This window comes from Miscanthus floridulus, chromosome 14 (genome assembly GCF_019320115.1).
Source record: "Miscanthus floridulus cultivar M001 chromosome 14, ASM1932011v1, whole genome shotgun sequence".
Classification (NCBI taxonomy): Eukaryota; Viridiplantae; Streptophyta; class Magnoliopsida; order Poales; family Poaceae; genus Miscanthus; species Miscanthus floridulus.
In genome coordinates, this window is record NC_089593.1 from 23,785,535 (window position 1) to 23,807,889 (window position 22,355).

Consider the following 22,355-nt stretch of genomic DNA (forward strand, 5'->3'; position numbering starts at 1 on the left):
CTGCCCGCACCCAGGCCGCAACCTGGGCCTAGGCCAGCAAAGCCACACGGCCGCGCGTGCCCGCCTAGGCTGGCCTCCGGTCCGTTGATTCTGCGCCGTTCGATGGGGATCAACGGCTGAGCGCGCGTTTCGGATGAACAAAAACCCCCAGCGACGGCGTCGTCACCCTGAACCCTAGGTCATTCGATTCTTCCTCTTCTCTCTCTGTCTCCCTCTTCTCTTTCATGCCGCAGCCAAATGGAGTGACTGAAGGTGACCTATGGGTGAGCGCGCCGCCGTCGAGCGGCCTGGCGGTGGTGCCCTAGCGCAGCGTCCACTAGAGAGCCCGGAGCCGAGAGAGAGAGATGGCGCCGTCGCCGGCCCCCTCGCCGGCGCGCGTGCTCCCTAGCGGGTGAGTGTGCCGTCGTCGAGCGGCCTGGCCGCGGTGCCCTAGCCCGATGCTCATGGCTCGGAGTACTTCCCACGCGCCGACGAGACGGCAGCGCGGTGGAGCGCCGAGGTAGGCCTCTTCCCCTTTCCCTCTTCTGTCTTTGGATCTTGCTGTGTTCTTCTCGGTTCTTTGCCGATTGGGGATTAGGGTTAGGGTTAGAGTTTAGGGTTAGGTTTAGCTGTTCATCTTCCCCGATGGAATTAAGGTTTGGGTTGATGCTTAGTGTTTGAGTTAGGGTTCAAACCCTCTGTCTCTTTGCTTCTTCCCCTTCCTCGGTCACAAATTCAGCCGGTTAGGGTTAGGGTTTCATGTTTAGGTCGATCCAAATTGGCCGAATCGAACCCTCTTTCTTCTGATTTCTTCCCCTTCTAGGGTTAGGGTTCGAAGCCCTCTGCTTCTATCCGAATTGGATCTTTCTCATCTATTTCTAAACTGTTACTACCCCTGTCAGATCTATGCCTAGAGCAACTGGCTCTGATACCATTGTTAGGAATTTCTATAACCTCTAGGTGCAGATCAATGGGTAAACAACTCTTAGATGGGGAACTGTTGATGTACCTCACCCTAGGGCAGTTACGGCTGTGGTGCCGCAACGACGTAGCCTCTGTTGTCGTAGTAGCGTAGGCGCGATGATGGCACTGCAGAGGCAACGGTGAGGTCGGTGGCAGCTTTCCGTCGCTGGCAGCACCGTCTCTTGATTGGTTAGCGTTTCTGTGTCGGTGGGTTACGGCGGCTCAGGTCAACCTCGTAGATAGAGCCCCGGCCCCCACCTCCCTTTATAGTGCTGTGCGACGGGGGCTCACCAACCATAGAGTGGTTGGACGCCCCCGATCAGGGTGTTGATCCAAGGGCCCAATTGGTCGTTGGGTCAATTGGTGGAGATCAAACTAACACGGAATAGCCGTGTCTTCAACAAGATTGCAACCATGCCGGCGTGGTTGCTGTCGTCCATCAAGCTGGAGGCCGATCGCTTGGGTTGCAGCAGGCTTCAAGCGCCTATCAGCGCTGTTAGTGCGTTGGTCGCCAATGGTGTTTCCCTAATTACGCCTTAGTTCAGTACCTATTTTCCATTTCTTTTGTTTTACTCATTCCGTGCGGCAATCCATGGCTTGCCTTGTGTTTGTATTGCTACCCTTTTAATGAAATACATGCTATTTGGCGCGGTCGCGAAAAAATGGCTTCGTTTGGCTCTAAATAAATGAACTATGTTATAGGGGGCAATTATCATTGACTTGACTATTATTTCATGTACCAGAGGCTCTCCTTTTTCTTTTTGTTTTGAATAAAGACACTCAAAGAAGTGCCTTGTATATGATAATATAGGAAAATAGGAACAATATAGATTGACACAAAATGAAACAATGGCATTACTTATATGCCACATGATTAATTAGTGAGGTAACTTGATGAGAGCCAAAGGACTTTGTTGAACAATGCCCTTTCAAATACCTAGACATACTAATGAATCATAGAAAACTAAATAATAAAAATTGGAAAGCTATTGAAGAATGAATAAAAAAATGTATTTGGAAAGTAAAGGTTTTATCTTATGGAGGGCGTCTAGTTTTAACAAACTTAGTTTTAAGTAGCTTATCATGTACATGATGTCCTTTGAAGTAACAAATGATATTCTTAAGAAGTTAGGGTTTATAGGGCATCTAAAGTTTAGCTAGGGATCCAAACGGCCCAGCTAAAAGACCAGCTAAAGTTTAGCTGAGTTTAGCTGTTTCAACCCAGCTAAAGCCAGCTAAAATTTAGTTGCGTCTCCCAATTAAAGTTTAGCTGGAAGAACTTTTAGCTGGCGAAAGTTTTGCTTTGAAATTTTAGCTAGCTACACTTTAGTTGGGTGGATCCAAATAGGTCCTAGTCTAGTTTTTTTCCCCGTTCGCTTCGCTGGAAAAACAAGCCGAAACACTGTTCAACAAGCTGAAAAGTACGGATTATAAGACAAGCGAACAGGGCCTTTGTGGCAAGTAGACAATGGTAAGGGGAAAATATATTTTTGACCAAATGGGATACCTTATGCCTACAGAAGGATTAAGGTTGGTTAGGAGTTACAAATCTTTTCATATTAATACTTAGTTAATACAGTAAATAGCTTTACAGATTCATTAAACAGGTTGGAGTTTGACAAGCACTTCTCAGTAAGAAAGCACTTGGGAAGCAAAACATTGGTGAGGCGCAGGGGCGGAGCCAGCTATCTGGCAAGGTTTGGCAGCCGCCATACCTAAAATACGCAAAAAAAATATCAAATATATGTATTATATACACATGCTGGCCTCTTGGGTCAATACGTCAATACATGCTTGCTGCTGTAACACCTACTCAAGTGTTCAGCACTAACACCTATTAATATAGCATTAACGAAAAGAAATACATAACACCTACTAAAGTGCTCAGCACTACACCTATTAATATTTCTTCTGCCAAGCACTAGTGAAGGATAAACTATTTAAATGGAATAATCAGGTTAGAACTTAGAAGAGTGGCATGCAAGCTGAATTTTTTTGTTTCTCTTAATTGGCTATGTTATTGCTTCAATTGAGCATTTAGTCCAGTTAATATGGCAATTTTATAAGTTATTGCGACACTGGTTTTATGCACTTTTGAATGCATCAGCCATTTAAATCCCGTTATTATGTAAAAAAGGTAGAAGAGGTACTAGGTAGTACCTGGTGCCATGTACCCAATTGTTCAAGGCATGCTCGCAGAGATCATGGAATTGTCATCACCTTGTAGCAACTTCTAACATATGGGAGTCACAGTAAAATCACGGACTTTAGCCAAATTTCAACATGGTCTATATGTCCATCTCATAGTAAAAAATCAAATTTTATATGTCCAAATCATGATAATTTATGGCTATGGTTCAATTCAGAGGTCGGACACGATTCATGGCGCCAAGGTCAGCACCGTGAATCATGGCGCCGACCTCTGGCCACGTCAGCGCCAACGACGCCAGCCACACCAATCATGACCTCCTACCTCGGAGCCATGACCTATGGCGTCGAGATGTGTTATCTCGGCGCCGTAGATCACATAGTCGAGCTCAGGGTATAAAGATGGTTTTTTTTTTACGCCCAGTGTATAAATGTGAAATTTTGACAAAAAAAAGGCTAAATTATAAAAAAAAAGTCGGTGATGTGTACTGGTCTGAGACAATCAGAGAATAATTTATTGGGGCCCACCATCCGTCGTTCAGTCCTCAGAACGAACGCGGGAGGCGTCCGATGTTAGAGCGGCTTCGAACGGCCTGGCGACAGTAACTCTGTTATCTTTACCTACCTAGAGTCGTCATGAACTCATGATAGCTGAGTGATAATACAGTAACCGCACACATGTTATAAGGAAGCTAGCTGAACTAAAAAAAACGCTATATAGGTCTCGCCAACACAAACACCCCCCCCCCCCCCCCCGAGGCCCTAGAGGGTGGGGATCCATCCTTTTTAATAAGGTTTTTTTTAGTAGATCGAGTCTTCAGGGTTAGGGCCTCTCCGTGCCAAGTTTCTTGGTTTTGGGAATTTATCTCCTTTTCCTCTCCGGCGATGGCGAGAGGGCAGGGTGGAACCGTTTTCTCCATAGCGAGTCTGTTGAAGATGAGAGCGACAACTATGGCGTCAGCATCTTCACCAGTTTGACATGGGGACTTCTATTTTCAGACGGCGACATCAAGGCGGAGATGGTGTCACCACCATGGAATAATTTTCTCCGGTCTCTTCTCCGTTTTACCGTGGTTAGACCTGGCCACGATGAAGGACTATGGAGAATAAGTTTCAGATCGGTCTTCCTCATTCTTTGGTGACAGAAAAAAGAAAAAAGGAAGACACCGGAAAGAAGAAGTTTCTCAACTCCGCCCACATGAATGTTGACGTCGTTCGTTGGGCATATGTTCTCACCGCTTTTACCGAGTGTTTGCCTATGTGGTCATCCATGCTGCAAAGCGTCATGCAGGTTTGGTTTGAAAATCTGGAGCTATTCACTGCATGGGTATAATTTAGATGAAAATCAGTTTCTAGATATTTGTGTAGTCCAGAGTGCCTGTGTTTGATTTACCCAGTAATTATCTAATATAATTCTTCTTTCGTCGAAAAAAAAACTCATGATAGCTGAGATGACCAATATTACACATTTCTTTTTTGTCGGAGCCCAAAACACATCGATTGTTCGTTTGTCGACCAATTGGGCTCACATGTCCTTCCGCCCATTTTCAGGCCAAGATAATAAAACCTAAACCCGCTGGACAACAGAAGAGAGCCCATTGCCCATGGAGCTTTCTTTGATCGCAACCGCGACCCCGTTCGGCTGGCTGGTGGCTGGCTGGCCAGCCCACGCATGCGGGCGCTGTTCACGTAAACCGTGTTTTCAGACATAACAGTATTTTCTCTCACAATAATCAGTCGGAACAGTATTTGGCTTATTTTTCAGTCCTGCCGAACAAGCCCCGCATCGCTGAAATTCATTCGGCACGGCAGCACCCACGGGGCCACCTGTCTGAGACTCTGAGGGGCCGAGCGCCACGAGGACATCGCCGGTCGGCCGCTCTCCCACGACGTGGCGGTCCTGGCGGAGTATCATCACTGCCTCCGCCGCTCCGCGCTGGGTGCCCGCCGTGGTGCAACGTCGCCGCCAACACGCGTGCGGTAAAGGACAGCCGCTTCCGGCCTCGCAACCGTGGTCTGTGGACTTTCTGAAGCCTGCTTGAAATAACAATAGACACTTTATGGCTTTGCACTAGTTTTTTAGTGACCAATTGTTGTCATAAGTTTTAGAGTTTGAGTGAATTTCAGGATCATAATAAACTTTAAAATTTATTCATCACTGCAGTATGCAGGTCCATACCACGGCCCGACAGCCAAGATCGAAGCCCGCTTTTTTTTTTTGCTCGGCACGAGCACAACCCGACCCGATGGTGTGCGGGGCCAGGACAGCCCTGTCTGCTAGATAGGGCTATGCTTGGACTACTTCCTAGGCACGACGAGCGGTATGGCACGAACAGTTAAATAGCCTCAATTCGGTACTAGGCCCGCTAATAGCCTAATAGGCCAATATCCCTACAGCCTAACACCTTAACTCCCAATCATAACCGGTCCCCATTCACCCACTTGGCCACTTTCCGATTCTCACCCGCACCACCTCCCACTCGGGAGTCGAGTTCCCACCCACTGAGATGTAGACGGACACTACTACATAAGTTAACTGTAGGGGCAGCTCTAGAGCCTCTGTAGGGGCGGCTGCGCCAGCCGCCCTTCCCAGGGTGTTCCTACAGAGTGTGCCTCTATAGGGGCGGTTTCCTGACCGCCCCTGCAGTGCCCTCTGTAGGGGCGGCTGGTGTTTTCAGCCGCCCCTACAGTGTCCTCTGTAGGGGCGGCTGGTGTTTTTAGCCACTCCTACAGTGCCCTCTGTAGGGGTGGCTGGTAATATCAGCCGCCCCTGTAGTGGACTTCTGTAAGGGCGGCTGTATCAAGAACCGCCCCTACAGTGGATTTTTCAGCAAAAAAAAAATAATTCAAATTCAAATCTGACCACATATATATATATATATATATAATTCAAATACAAATCTGACCGCCAAAAATATACATATATACATCCACAAACACAAGACCATTATTTAGAACATCATCACAAGTCATAATTCACAAAAGTTCATCATTATAACATAATCCATTATGAAGTCCATCATTATAACATAGTCCATTAAGAAATCCACAAGGAGAGCGACATCTGGGCCATGAAGAGGTTGATGACGTCCAGGTAGCGGGAGATGGCGGCGACCACGTACTCGTTGTAGGTGTGGCGCTTGAGCAGCATGTGGGTGTCGTAGACGATGAAGCCCGAGAACACCAGGGTGGCCAGGAACCCGTAGATGGTCATGGCCAGTTGGCCACCCTTCCCAGCGGGAAGCAGATCTACAGTGGATCAACAGTAAACTGTGAGCCAAACAAGTGTGACACGGGAGATTGAACGATGGAAATTTACTGTCATCTCTTTAAGCATTGTCCCCCAATCGAAAAGTCGTTTCACAAAATCAACTTCATGTTCAGTTCCTCTCCATCTAGTAATTTCTATTTCTTTAAGGTGATTCAACAAGAGTTCCTCCGTTTCCCACTCTACTCGCTGAAGGCATATGCAATCAGATGAGCATACAGTTTGGGCCTGACACAAGGAAGTATATTAACTTAATAAAATTAATTGGTGAGTGCATGATAAAAAGGAGAGAGAGTCACTACCCCAGCTCAATTTTTCCCCTGCGGTAGGGAGCACTCGTCTCGGCTCAGAAGCTCCCGTCACGGACGCTACTTCTTCCCTGGCGTGTGCGGGAAACCGAGGCGAAAAGTGCCAGGACCGTCAGGAGCTGTCGCCGCTCCCCCGAAAAACAAGGGAAAGACAAGTATCGCACGCTCCAACGCTGGGCATGGCCCACAGGTAAGGGAGAAGGAGCGAAAATAATGGCGCGGATGGGAGGCGCACTTGGGCGCGATGAAAAAATCTTCTCGTCCTTATCCATCCACCTCCCAGACTCTTCCCCATTCCCCTTCCCCTTATCTCCTTAGACGGCGGCGGAGCGTCGCAGGGAAGGACGCCACCGCCTCCCATCCCTGGTACCTAGACGAGCTCCCCCTCCCCCTTCATCCCTCTCCTCCCAACTCAAGACCATGGGATCGCGGAACCACTCGGCATCGCACCCGGCACCGGTGCCGGCACGACAGCGACATGCACCCACTCCTCTCTCCTCCGCGCCCTCGTGCCACGGTCCCCTCTGGCACCGCTGCCTTTGCCGCCGCCAGACCGGCCGTCATCCTCCTAGGTCCGTCCTCTTCCTTCCCCTTCTCCCCAGTCCCCACCGTCCACTTGCTCGCTCGCCCGCCTCCTATGTGCGTGACATGTGGCGTGTGTCGCAGGGGCTCAGGACGGCCACAGCCAAAGATGGGCGAAGCCAAGGTTGCCGCCGCCGTCGCATCCCCGAGATCCATAGTGTGGTGGCGCTGCACGAGGTACCCGGCCATGGAGTAGATTATTTCTTTGAACTGAGAGTATTTTCAGAAGTTGCAAACAGACACCAAGATCTGACTGTTCTATGTTTCATATAGATTTGTTATCCTTATCGCATCACAGATGGAACAGTATATTCAAGGGCAGTCCAGACTCCAGAGATTTAATTGATAAAGCATACACAAAGCTAGTGAGTTTCAATCCGTTGCACGCATTCTTCGTAATACATATTATGCAGATTTATTTAATAAATTTATGCCCAGTGAAATGTGTCTAGAGTGTACAGATTACCCTCTGAAAATATACACAAGATCTAATCCTAAGGTGTTGCAACGATGCAAGATTTCTATTTTACTCTGTATTTGTAAAGATTATTTTTGTAACTTTAGTACTTCTTTTATTTTCACCATGTGGCTAAACCACTTTCAGTATTGAGAAATAACTTGAATCGGGTGCGGTGGCCACGGCGACAGGATTTCTCCACGAAGAGCGACCGGCGAGGCTGCAATCCCCAGCAATCTAACCCCCTGGGTGAGCTCTAGTCCAATGGCACTACAACCGTTTCTGTGATTCTAGCATACTCAATCTATTGTTCAAATCTCTAGTGGTACTATGGATATTCATATCTTGGAAGGATGTGCTTCTTCGTGATTAGGATCTAGGAATGGCTATATATGTATTTGTGAGTAAATTCAGATAAGCTAGAGATTCTGCAATTCAGATAAATCATGTTTGCAATGCTATGCTAGATATCAGGTTAACATTAATGTAGAAAAATAATTGTGTGTATGTGGTTCTTTAATTGTTTGGAACTATGTATGTGCATTGTCTGGGAAAAAAGATAGGAGTAGTTGAGAATGTATTTGATTATGTTTCTCTTTTTCCCTATTCTTCGCAGGCTTTTTTTTAAATCTGCAGATACTATGGCCATGTTGTATGCCAGTATGGCACACCCATTTTCTACTCCATCTTTGAATTAAGGCACTCTCTTTACAATTGTTTCTGCATATGCATGGCTTTGAGGCGCCATGGGCCGGTGAGTTCTCTATGAACTGCGTCCCAGCACTGGCGAGTTTGCTGCCCCCACTGTAACATAACTATAGTTGATTATTACTACTTACTTTCAGTTTTGGAGGCAAGCTAAACAAATGATGTACTGAATGATTTCCTAGTCTTAATTTGGCTTTGAAAAGCATATTTGGATCTGAATGCCATATACAGTGACTTTGCTACCATCACCTATTAGGCTGTTATCACTAATAATCCATAAGTGCATGAATTTAGCCACCAAAACATTTTTTTGTCATCTCTGTGTTCTTAGAATTTTTTTCATGTATAGTATTCATTTATTGTTCCATATCTGTAGTATTCCTTAGAGATTGCATCTATTTACAATTTGCACTTGTTTCTGTCCTATGAATAATAAGAAGCTATCCATTTGCACTAGTATTCCTTAGAGATTGTATAGAATACTTGAGTGTTCTACTCTTATGCTAAAGGTGTCTGCTGCACAGTGAAATGTGTCTTTAGTGAATGAACAGATTACGCTTTGAATATATACACAAAATCTAATCCTAAGGTGTTGCAACGATGCAAGATTTCTAGTTTACTTGATAGTTATATTTGTAAAGATTAATTTTGTAACTTCAGTACTTTTATTTTCACCATGTGGCTAAACCGCTTGCAGTATTGAGAAATAACTTGAGTATATATATATATATATACACACACACACACACAAAGTTTGGTGCCATTTATAGTGTTTGCACAAGTATCAGATTGCCTATACTATGATTGATGCCATTTGCATGAATTAGCAGCGGCTTAGACTGCATATTCTTATTCTTTTTGCTGTCCAGACAATATTTTAAATCTGAACATTTTGGTTCTAAAGATAGGTTCTAGTGTACTATCTTGTTGAAGTTTTCTAAACTATAGTTAGATAGTAAGGAGCTTACTATTATGCATACAGGAAACAGTGCCAATTATCTTGAACCAATGGCTTTATTGGTTTTGTTTATCCATGATACACATGAACACTGGCTAGGGATACTAGCTGTATAATTAGTAAAGTTTCATGCTTGGTTCAGTTTTAACATAACTAATCATTCAAATACATGCTGACAGAATGCTTGGTTCCTTTCACCATATAGATATAAGAGAATCCTTTTCTTGCAGGTGAAAAGGATCAAACTGCTTCTGCAGGACAAGACACTTTTCAGCTAGTTTAGGTAAAAAATACTCATGCCTACTTTACCTTTCCTCACTTAATAGAAGCATGCATATGCCTACAGTTGATTATTTTCACATGTTTCAGGTTATCGACCATATATGGACTGTTTTAGTTCTTTACAGAAGCAAATTTTGCTACTTCTATAGAATGTGGGAAAGGGGAAGCATTGTCTTTACTTATATTAGCTTGAGCTCCAACTCTCAACCTCAGATTTGTACTAAATGCCATATAGAGCGACTTTGCTGCAAATTTGGATCTTAATTCCATATACAGTGACTTTGCTACCATCACCTATCTCTGTAGGTTCCCTTCTTCCCTGCCTTTTAATATTGATCGAATGATTTCCATGTTTTATTTGGCTTCTTTGAAAATCATTTTTTGGATCTGAAGATAATTGTCACTTACGGATGAAGGAAGTGTAAGAATTTTTTTAGGAGTGTGATCAGATTGCCAAAACAATGAATTTGGAGATTATTGTAATGTTCATTTATTCTGTACAACATAAATGAACCCCAATATAGTATCAGGTTGCTTTGTTCTTTGACTGATGGTTTATTTGGTGAACTAAAGTAAATAATCAGATTTGCTTTAGTTACAATATTCCTGGTTTTATAGATATAGCGGGTTAGACCTTGCTTTCTCAGCTTTATTGTCATCCTGTGTGGCCATCCCTGCTTGTAGTGCTCTCTATGGTCACTTTTTTTTAATTCAGAGACGTTGGACAAGCAATCAACTATATTGTTTTACTGTGTATAAGATTTCTCATGAATCGTTATATTTTTCTTGTTTTGGCTGTAGGATATGGAGATGAATGGATGTGTAGCAGCTACTGTGTATTGCTGTCTAAGGGCTTGTAGGAAGTAATTACTAAACTTCTATCTATTTCCTATATGTTAGTTGCATGAACTATAGCACTATAACTTGGGTCTGCCTTATTTTGCGAGGCCTTTAGAATGTAGCTTGAGATTTATTGACCATTGAACAATCTAATGTATGAACAACTTGGATGATGATTATATGTACGACACTTGAGTGTAACATTTGATGCTGGTTGGTGTGTGGTTAAAAGGATCGGCTTTGATTTCAATAGTTCAATGAGATTTTATATACATTAGAATGAAGTTTCCTTGATGGTCATGCACTGACAGAGGAAGACCGGACCTTTTTTGACGGTATGTAACTGAAAGGAAAAGTTTAAACCTTCCCTGACGGACTGTAAGCGATAGGGAAACTTTGAACCTTCCCTGTTGGCGTCGTACCGACAGGAAATATTTTCCCTGACAGAGAAGAAAAAACCGACAGGGGAAATCTCTCCTGACGGTAACTGCCGTTAGGAAATGGTCCCTGGCGGTTTTCCGTCAGGGAAGGTAGACTTTTCCTGACAGTTCATTCCTGACGGCTAATCCCTGACGGTAACCGTCAGTAATAGGCTTCCCTGATGGTTTGGGCCATTTTTACTGACGGTTGTGGCCGTCAGTAAAAAAGTTGCCTGGGGTAGTGAGTAAATAGTCAGATTCCTGAATACTTTTGAGCCTAGTAACTAGTTGCAGCAATATAATTTTCTACCAAGAGAAAAGATAGCACACAAGAGCATAATTTCTGTTTACAAAATCACAGAAACATTCATGTCACAGCAACATGCTATTAATCGCTCAGAATTAAGGAGATTTTGAATCGATCCTAGTGCATAGATTCTGAATAGATCAACAGAACATTTTTATCTTCCTTTTTTTTTAAAAAAAAATTATAAATACTTAGGCCAATTACTCCTTCAACTTTCTGTTCACTGCCGTATTATTTTCTAACTCTTATATACATAACAAGGTTGATCTGCTTTAGTGCCATCCAACGACTCACCACAGGTCCAGAACCATATATTTCAAACAGGCTAACAATAACTAGAAAGAGAGCAACAACTTACAGCCCAAATGTATACCAATAGTTAAATCTACAGAGTAAAGTGCTATCATTTGGATATCAAATAAACCATACATTTGCCAAAAAAAATATAAATGCAGGTTTCTTCCCATTACTTCCCTGGCAACTTCTATACTTACTCAACTAAGAAAACGAGTTGTGTTTTACCTAGGGACCATGTCTAACTAAATACAAACACATGTTTTCTTTTCTCATAAAAACAGCATGCATCGATCTACCTTGAAAAACAGTTTCATGATGCTTTAATTTAATTTGGCTTTCGATATATATTTTAACTGAAATTGATTGTCAAAAATGCCTTCTAGGGACCAAAATGCTACCTTTTTCTGTGTCTGGGGAGAGTATTAGGTAAACGAAGAATAGGTTTACCTCTGAGACAGTAGCAACTAACTGCAGCACCGACCCCCTTATACCAGTAGACAATATGAGAACATGGAATGCGCTGGCCTCAAAGGCATGTCCATTTGCCATGACTGTCAGGCGCAAAAATGTAATGTCAGGGAGCACTGCCATGTCTTCCATCATGTATTGATAGTTCCCTATATCCTGCGTTTTCGAAGGAAGTAAAACAAAGGGGGTCATACTCATATATGAAAGAAGGGGAATGAAACCTAAAACTGTTTCAGTGATTGTTGCTACCTGACCATTGTTGTGAGCACGCACGAAATGGCCGCTATAAGTAACAAGTTCATCCTGGGTTTCTTACACAAAGCATGGCCATTGTGAGTTGCTTAAAAGACTAGACTACTTGTTCTCCAGAAAATACTTTGGCTCTCATGTTTCTTGAAGATATATTGGAAAATGGTAATTAATGAGTGTGCTGAGCAATATTGGAGGGAGTTGACGTCCTAAGTAAACCAAAACATGCGATGACTTCTACCAATGGTGGTTTCCTGATATCACCATAACCTTGACAATTTGACAAAAAGTCAAAATAGTGGAAACGAAACATTATTTTAAGTAAGCCATTTGGTTCAATGCACAAGTCAACTTATTTTATCCTAAATGAAGACTCATAAGTAATATGCCTGAAGTACATTATTTACTTGCTTTTATATGTCTAATCAAGCCTTAGGGGTTAAGGGTTTTTATTTACAAAAAAAGGGCATTGAGCAAACTTTAATTCTGTGGTGGCCTAGGACCATTCTTAGTCAGCATGACACATAGGAACCTTGGATGGATACACTAGCATGCTATGGATACACATAGTCACCACCAGAATTTCACCACACGCTGCATTCCAATTTCATCCATCCACATCACAACAGGAAACAAAACAACGACACGAGAGGGAGATGAGGAGGAATCAATTGCCCATACCGAGAGTGGTGGACGCGGACACGACGATACTGAGGCTGCAGCAGAGCGTGAACAGGGCGAGCAGGACGAGGTTCCTGGGGTGCTTCTCCCTGTACTTGAGCATGGGGAACATGACTACACAAACCAACGAAACCAAACCGAACAAAACCGCGGCGGTTATGATCCAAACCCTAGGAATGGAAGGAGGGAAGGGGGAACAGAGGCGCGCGCACGCACCGATGAGCGGGGAGACGAGGATGACGATGAACGTGTGAGGGCAAACTGCAGGGACAGGATGCCGTAGACCTTCCGCACAAACACCCAGCGCAGGCGCAGATCCTCCTCCTCCTCCACCTTCTTCGCCGCGGGGGTCTGCTGCTCCGCCGCCGCCGCAGTGGCCGCCTCCAGGTCGCGGGCCGCCGGGGGTGTCTTCATTGCGCTCGGTCAATGGTGGCCGATCGCCTCGCTCTCGCTAGGGTTTGGTGGTGCGCGGTGGGGTTTTCGGGGAGTGGTGGCGGTGGGCGAGAGCCGAGAGTGGGCTCATGGTGGAGCGAGACTACGAGCAGAGGAAGCCTGGGGAAAGAAGCGGTGCAATAAGGCCGGGCGCGTCTTACCGACGCGTGGGCCCGCGTGGCAGCGAGCCGTGTCCCCCTCGGGGGTTTCCAGTTGCCGCGGCGAAGGAGAGGGACCTTTATAATTATTTTTTTATAATTATTTTTATAAATAATACAGTATAAAATTTTATAATTATTTTTTATAGATATATTTACATATACAATAACTAAAACAATTACAACAGTTTAAAATTGCAAAATTAAACCTTTAAAAATGGGAAAAATGAAAATTTTAAAAAATTAAAATCAAAACTACTAAAATAATTTTGAGACACCAAATGATCTCAAATGAAAATTTAATAAACATCAAAGTTGTAGAGGTCATGAAGATCTACAACTTTTATTTTGGTCATCTTGTCATTTGACAAAATTTGAACATTTCAAATTTGAAATTTTAAAAAATGACAAGTTCGAACCAAAATTTGAGACCCAAAATGATTTCAACATAAAAAGTGATGAATACCAAAGTTGTTCAACTCATTAATATCTACCACTTTTATTTTAGTCATCTTGTCATTTGACAAAATTTGAACCTTTCAAATTTGAAATTTTAAAAAATGACAAGTTCGAACCAAAATTTGAGACCCAAATTGATTTCAACATAAAAAGTGATGACTACCAAAGTTGTTCAACTCATGAATATCTACAACTTTTATTTTGGTCATTTTTTCATTTGACAAATTCTTAGCACACATTGTTCACTAATCTTACACATGTCTCGTATAGTTTATAAATCTTATAAGAGATGTGTCAGATTTGTGAACAATGTCATTATCACTTTGTCATATAAAGAAATGACCAATACAAAAGTTGTAGCTCTTGATGAGTTATTCAACTTTGGTATTTATTACTTTTTCAGCTGAAATCATTTGGGGTAACAAAATCTTGTCTGAAGTTACATTTTTTTGAAATTCAAATTTTAAATTGCTCAAACTTTTCATATGTATATATTAACAAAACCAACAAAATAAATTGATAGAGAATGATTTTAGAAAATTTTAGGAAAAAATCATCAGATTTGGAGTTAGTATGAGGAAGAAAAACTAGTTACAAAGTTAACCCATAGATTAAAAAAAGAAATCACACTGTTCACTATGATCATATAAGGATCATCTAGAATAGTGTGATTTCTCTTTTTAATCTGTTGGTAAACTTTATGACTAGTTGTTCTCCCTCATACTAACTCCAAATGTGATGGTTTTTTTTTCCTAAAAATTTCTAAAATCTTGCTTCAGTATTTAAGTTTGATCAAACTTGGATGTGACAATGTTTTACACATTTTAAAATTTGAAATTTGACAAGTTCAAACCAAATTTTCAAAACCCTAAATTATTTCAGATATAAAAGTGATGAATACAAAAGTTGTTCAACTCACCAAGATCTACAACTTTTATTTTGGTTATCTTATCATTTGACTAAATTTGAACCTTTCAAATTTAAAATTTTAAAAAATGACAAGTTCGAACCAAAATTTGAGACCCAAAATAATTTCAACATAAAAAGTGATGAATACCAAAGTTGTTCAACTCATTAATATCTACAACTTTTATTTTAGTCATCTTGTCATTTGACAAAATTTGAACCTTTCAAATTTGAAATTTTAAAAAACGACAAGTTCGAACCAAAATTTGAGACCCAAATTGATTTCAACATAAAAAGTGATGAATATCAAAGTTGTTCAACTCATGAATATATACAACTTTTATTTTGTTAATTTCTTTATTTGACAAATTCTTAGCACACATTGTTCACTAATCTTACACATGTCTCATATAGTTTATAAAACCTTACGAGAGATGTGTCAGATTTGTGAACAATGTCATTACCACTTTGTCATATAAAGAAATGACCAATACAAAACTTGTAGATCTTGATGAGTTATTCAACTTTGGTATTTATCACTTTTTTAGCTGAAATCATTTGGAGTACCAAAATCTTGTCTGAAGTTGTATTTTTTTAAATTCAAAATTTAAATTGCTCAAACTTTTCATATGTATATATTGACAAAACTAACAAAATAAATTGATAGAGAATGATTTTAGAAAAATTTAGAAAAAAATCATCAGATTTGGAGTTAGTATGAGGAAGAAAAACTAGTTACAAAGTTGACCCATAGATTAAAAAAAGAAATCACACTGTTCACCATGATCATGTAAGGATCATCTAGAACAGTATGATTTCTCTTTTTAATCTGTGGACAAATTTTGTAACTAGTTGTTCTCCCTCATACTAACTCCAAATGTGATGGTTTTTTTTTCCTAAAAATTTCTAAAATCTTGCTTCAGCATTTAAGTTTGATCAAACTTGGATGTGACAATGTTTTACACATTTTAAAATTTAAAATTTGACAAGTTCAAACCAAATTTTCAAACCCTAAATGATTTCAGATGTAAAAGTGATGAATATAAAAGTTGTTCAACTCATCAAGATCTACAACTTTTATTTTGGTTATCTTGTCATTTGACTAAATTTGAACCTTTCAAATTTAAAATTTTAAAAAATGATAAGTTCGAACCAAAATTTGAGACCTAAAATGATTTCAACATAAAAAGTGATGAATACCAAAGTTGTTCAACTCATTAATATCTACAACTTTTATTTTAGTCATCTTGTCATTTGACAAAATTTGAACCTTTCAAATTTGCAATTTTGAAAAACGACAAATGGACACTGCAGGGGCGGCTAGTGATTGAGCCGCCCCTATAGATCAGCCCCAACTGTAGGGGCGGCTCAAGTTACCAGCCACCCCTATAGTGCCATATGTAGGGGCAGCTAGGCTGCTGTGGCCCGAGGACGCCCACGGTAGGGGCGCCTCCAACCCCAGCCGTCCCTACAGTAAAAATGCCCCGTTGCTACAGTAAGAATCTGGCGTAGTGGGATGAGTGGGGTGACGTACATCGCCCAACTCCCCTCACCACCTCGCGCGGGTTGCCTCTACCTCAGTGGCGGCGCTAAGGGTATTCCTGGATATTCCTTAAAATACCCAAGATTTTGGTAAAAAAAAATAAGACATATACTAGTATACATGTATATTCTATTTTTTAATTGGACCAAAAGGCCACAAACGTAGCAGCGAGCAGGTCCAGGTGGCCAGAATTCCTCCCGTCGGCATCCATTCACAAGTCAGCGACTCCCGATCTTCTCGAAACAAAGTCACGATTTCCGTCCCAACTCCCAAGCGACGGCGACGGCAGCGGCATATCTCGATACTTGATCTGCTGCTGCGGGCACCGGGCTGTCGACGGCCGGCGGCACATCTCGATCAGTTTCTGCTGCGGCTGCGGGCGGCCGGTGACCGGTGAGGCGGTGACCAGCAGGTAGCAGCGTATCTTTGTCGCAATTGCAGCAGGCAGCTAGGTAAAGATTTCATTTTCTCCTCTAATTTTCTCCTCTAGTTTGTTCAGTAATTTTCTAACATTCAGTTCTTTGTAAATTGTAATTTAATGAAGAAGAAAGGTACGAGCAGCATATTTGCATTATGAGAAAAAGCTACAAAGGCAAAAAAAAAAAAAAAAACTTCCACATCTACACCAAATCCTCCTCCCGTTGAGATTGAGAAACTTCCATGGCAGCTTAATATATACATTTCTCATGTTCGTAGAGATGATGGGTTTAAAAATTTGAAGAACCTATGTAAGCTTTCGGTTAAGCTCGTGGACACACAAAAAGATGAACAATACTATGTTGTTTACAAGATTCTTAAGTTGGTGCTAATTCTTCACGTAGCCACTGCTAGTGTCGAAAGAGACTCCACGATGAATTATGTGAAGAATAAGCAAAGGAACAAAATGGGTGATGAATATTTGAACAATTGTTTGGTTACATTTATGGAGAGGGAATTCTTCAGTCAAGTGAAAGATGAGGATATCATCAATCTCTTCCAACAAGGGAATCGCAGAGTTATATTGTAGTAGCCGTTACTGTTTTGTAATACTCCCTCCGGTCCATTTTACCTGGCACAAGTTAGAATGACACGATCTCCTAAATTACACTTTAACCATTCATTTGCTAAATATTATATTATTTATGCTTATAAACTTATAATCATTGAATAGTATAATTCCTTACAAATCTAATCATATAAAGTTTGTATTATAATATTTAAAAATTATTAGCCTAATTATTGGTCAAAATTTTTAAAGTTTGAATCTTGATATGCGTGTGCGCCAGATAAAATGAACTTGAGGAAGTATTTCCTAATTATTTATGTTTCGAACTTGTACTTGATATATTATTATGGATTTGTTATTATGGATTTGTTAAGTGTTTGGCCATTATAATTTATCGTCCATTATATTACATATTTGCTTCAAAATTTTGTACATTTGGCATACCTAGCCGCAAATTCCTGGCTCCGCCACTGCTCTACGTCCTCCGCGCTACTACCGCCGCCTCTCCCTTACCCCTATCTCGCGGCCACAAAGGCCAGCCTCGAGCGCCTGAGCATGGGGGCGAGCGCGACACTACACTGGCCACGAAGCCGCCGACCTTGAGCACACGCCGACGGCCTCTTCCCCATCCTGCTGGCTACCTCTCCCAGCACCAGCCTCGAGCACCTCCCTTGGTTTCACGGTGCGGTGATGGGGCCAAGGAAGCGCGAAGACGTGGGTCTCGGGTTGGCCTAACCTACTCTACAGACCATGCTTATTGGGCCAGCCTGGCCCAAAAATTGGCTCCGTGTGCCATGCTTGGGCCGATGGCCAGCTGGCACAAAGCCCTTTTTGGCATGGCCCGACGCCCTGACATGCCATAGCAGGCCTAGTCTTATCGGGCCGTGCTTTTATTGGACCCGTGAAAGTCCTAGTTTGGTTTTGGATAATTGATGAAACCTAGCACTAACATTTGTCATGAGTTGTGATATGAGCTAGGTTGGTGCAATCCAAGTGTGGAGCATGGTGACACTCAAGAGATAGTGATAATCACATGAAATGTTGAGATGACCATATGTGATGATGATCAAGTGCTCAACTTGGAAAAGAAGAAAGAGAAAAACAAAAACCGAGAAGATCAAGGCAAAGGTATATGATAGGTTTTTATTTTAGCACTTAAGATACTATAGAGGGTGTAAGTGCACTTAGGATCGATAGCCGTACTATAAAGAGGAAAAACTTTGGCTAAACGGTTTATCGAGTGCCACTAGGTGACATGATTTTTGCATATGTATTTAGGAACCTAATGTGCTAACCTTGACCCTTGTAAAATGCTTTGAAAAATGCTAACACACGTGCACATAAGTTCTATACTTTGTGGTTAGCAAGTTGGAAGCAAGGGTGAAGCGGTTGTGGACTTAGAAAAAGAAAAGGAGGAGAAGGTCCACAACCGGACACTGGTCGTGGGGTGACCGGACTCACCCCGGGCATGTCCGATCATTTATAGGTGTGGGGCGTTGTCTGGCCAAGATTGAGCAGAAGCGATCGGACGCTGGGGCTAGGTGCATCGGTGTGTCCGGTCAACCATTGACGGGTGCGCCAGAGAAGAATAGAGAGGACCAGACGCTGTGGCGCGTCAGGTCACTTGTGATCGGACACATCTGGTCCTTGAAAACCGGCTCTGGAACCTCTCTGTACTCGATCGGACGCCACATTGTGGTGAGTCCAGTCATTCCTAACTGCGAGTCCGGTCACTACTTAGTGCACGGGCGATCGTTGAAGCTACCGTTGGAGATGAATGGTTGTGGTTTCAATGGGGACACGTGGCAGCCATCGGCGTGACCGGACGTTGGCCTGAGTCCGATCAGTGCGTCCGGTCAGCCCGATAGTGCCCAACAGCTCTTTGAGTCTTGGGGCTCTACAAATAGAAAGGTATCAGCTTGGTGCTCTCTCTCTCTTGGCACTTTAACATACTTGACACCCTTGTGAGCCTAAGGAAATACCTCCCACTCATCTCCATCATTGATTCATCATCATAGTGAGATTGTGAGTGATTCCAAGTGCATTTGCTTAAGTGATTGCATCTAGTGGCACTTGGGGATCATTGTGGCTGCGGATTTCTTATTTCTCTTGGTGATTGCCGCCACCTAGATGGCTTGGAGCAGCAGAGGAGCTTTGGCACGTGTTGGTGATTGTTCGTGGCCAGCTCCGGTGATTGTGAGGGGTCTTGCACCTTCCCCAGCGAAGAGTCGCAAGATAGCTCTAGTAAATTGCTCGTGTCATTGAATTACCTCACTTGTGGGTAGGTTCTTATGGCGCCTCTTGTGGTGGGCTAGGTGTGTGATACCTATTAGCCGCTGAACCACCAAGTGTTGGTTGACACAACAGAAACTAGCGTGCCGGCAAGCACGTGAACCTCGGGAGAAAAATTGGTTGTCTCTTGCCCTTTGGTATTCTCCCGGTGATTGAATTGGTATTCATCTTGTGATCGGTTCCTTCCTCAATGCGGCGGTATAATCACCATACTCACTTTTTTATATTCCTTACAAACTAGTTGTCAAGCTCTTGGTGTAATTAGTTTTGAGAGCTTGTCTTGCTTGCTAGTTTAGTATCACCTAGTGGAGCTCTTTAGTGTGGACTTGTTGAGAGCTCTTATTGAGTAGTGACATAGCCATTGTTTGAGCCTAGTGATCATAGCAACTAGAATTATTGAATATGTGGCTTGCAACCCTCGTAGAGCTAGAGCAAAATTGCATTTCATCATTTAGTGCACTAACCTCTTGCTCTAGTGTATTTATAGAAATTTTTATAGGCTATTCACCCCCCTCTAGCCATTTAGGACCTTTCAAGTGGTATCGAAGCCGTGGTCACCATTTGATTGAAGGCTTAACAACCTTAGTGTTAAATTATGGCTCAAGTTGTGTTCAACCATGTGGGGGGCAAACCACCGTTCTTTAATGGCACATGCTATGATTATTGGAAGAGAAAAATATAGATGTATCTTGGTTCAATCAATGACCAAATGTGGGATGTGACCGAGAGTGACTATGTGATTCTTAATTTAGACAATCTCACCAACAAGGAGGGATTAGGCTATACTCCCAAGAAAGACAAGGCGGCCTTTGTCACTCCCAAAGCTAGCTTTGTGAAGGGCAATGGTTGATTTTGCAATAGATACAAGCAAGCTGGGCATATAGAGCAATATTGGAAGACTAACAAGAACAAGCAATCTAATGTATCCTCAATTAAATTTGATTCTTGTTATATGCTTGTTAAGGGTGTTAATGGTGTGAATGCTAAGTTCATTGGGACACCAATTGTGGGCCCAAAGAAGAAGGCCATTTGGGTACCAAAGACCTTGGTAACTAACCTTCAAGGACCTAAGAAAGTTTGGGTACCTAAAAGGAATTGATCTTCTTTTGTAGGTCAATTATAAAGCCGGAGGAAGGCATTGGATGCTTGATAGTGGGTGCACACAACACATGACTGATGATTCAAGAATATTCAATTCAATCAATAAAAATGATAGCAATGGGATTGATAGTATCACATTTGGTGACAATGGCAAAGGCAAGGTCAAAGGACTTGATAAGATTACAATATCCAATAACTTGAGCATTTTTAATGTGCTACTAGTAGAGAGCTTGAACTTCAACCTATTGTCGGTAGCTCAATTGTGTGATCATGGTTTCAAGTGCATATTTGGAGTTGATGATGTAGAGATCATAAGTGTAAATGGTTCTAACTTGATATTCAAAGGTTTTAGATATGAGAATCTATACTTGATTGATTTCAATGCTAGAGAAGCCCAATTGTCAACATGTTTGCTCACTAAGTCAAGCATGGGTTGGTTATAACATAGAAGGCTTGGTCATGTTGAAATAAAACAATTAAACAAGTTGATTAAGCATGATCTAGTTAGAGGCTTGAAAGATGTCACATTTAAGAAGGATAAGCTTTGTAATGCATGTCAAGCCAGAAAGCAAGTTGGCAACACACATCCTAAGAAGAGCATGATGAGTACATGCAAGGCATTTGAGTTGTTTCACATGGATTTGTTTGGACCAACCACATACACTAGCATTGGTGGAAACAAATATGGATTTGTGATTGTAGATAATTTCACTAGATACACATGGGTGTTTTTTTATTGATAAGAGTGATGTGTTTGCAACTTTCAAGACATTCATCAAGAGAATTCACAATGAGTTTGAAACAACCATCAAGAAAGTGAGAAGTGACAATAGAAGTGAATTCAATAATACAAAAATTGATGACTTGTGTGATAAGTTTGGAATTAGGCATCAATTTTTGGCCAAGTACACACCTCAATCAAATGGCCTAGTTGAGAGGAAGAATAGAACCTTAATTGACATGGCAAGATCAATGTTGAGTGAGTACAATATGAGTCATTCATTTTGGGTCAAAGCAATCAACATAGCTTTCTACTATGGCAACTGACTCTATTGTCATCCCATGATGGAGAAGACACCATATGAGCTCTTGAATGGAAGAAAGCCCAATATTGCATACTTTTGGGTTTTTGGTTGCAAATGCTACATATTGAAGAAAGGCACTAGATTGAGCAAGTTTAATAAGAAATGTGATGAAGGTTTCTTGCTTGGTTACTCCACTACTAGCAAGGCTTATAGAGTTTGGAATTTGGCTAGTGGTACTCTTGAGGAGGTTCATGAAGTGAAATTTGATGAAACCAATGGCTCCTAAGAGAAAGATGAGAATCTAGATGATGTAAGAGGCACTCAATTGGTAAAAGCAATGAAGAACATAGACATTGGTGACATAAGGCCTAGAGAGGTGATTCATGTTTAATATGACAAGAATCAAGTGCTTTCTAACTCAAATGTGCAAGCTAGTGGTTCTCATGATCAAAATCAATCAAGTGCTAGTGATGACAAAGTGCAAGATCAACAATAAGTGGCTAGTTCATCATCTCAACCAAGTGATCAATCAAATAAAAG

At 41.9% G+C, this 22,355-nt stretch overlaps 1 long non-coding RNA gene across 3 annotated transcripts; it reads left to right on the top strand.

Annotated features, from left to right (window-relative positions):
- Positions 1-6,551: 6,551 nt before the first annotated feature.
- LOC136505435 (uncharacterized) lies at positions 6,552-10,696 on the top strand. Of its 3 annotated transcripts, none has more exons than XR_010771208.1 (7): positions 6,552-7,238; positions 7,333-7,425; positions 7,522-7,747; positions 7,853-7,954; positions 9,602-9,654; positions 9,741-9,955; positions 10,455-10,696. It is a non-coding gene; the product is annotated as an uncharacterized lncRNA (long non-coding RNA). The 3 variants fall into 3 exon arrangements; XR_010771206.1 differs by having other exon boundaries at positions 7,522-7,613; XR_010771207.1 differs by lacking the exon at positions 9,741-9,955 and having other exon boundaries at positions 7,522-7,613.
- The last annotated feature ends 11,659 nt before the right edge of the window (positions 10,697-22,355 follow it).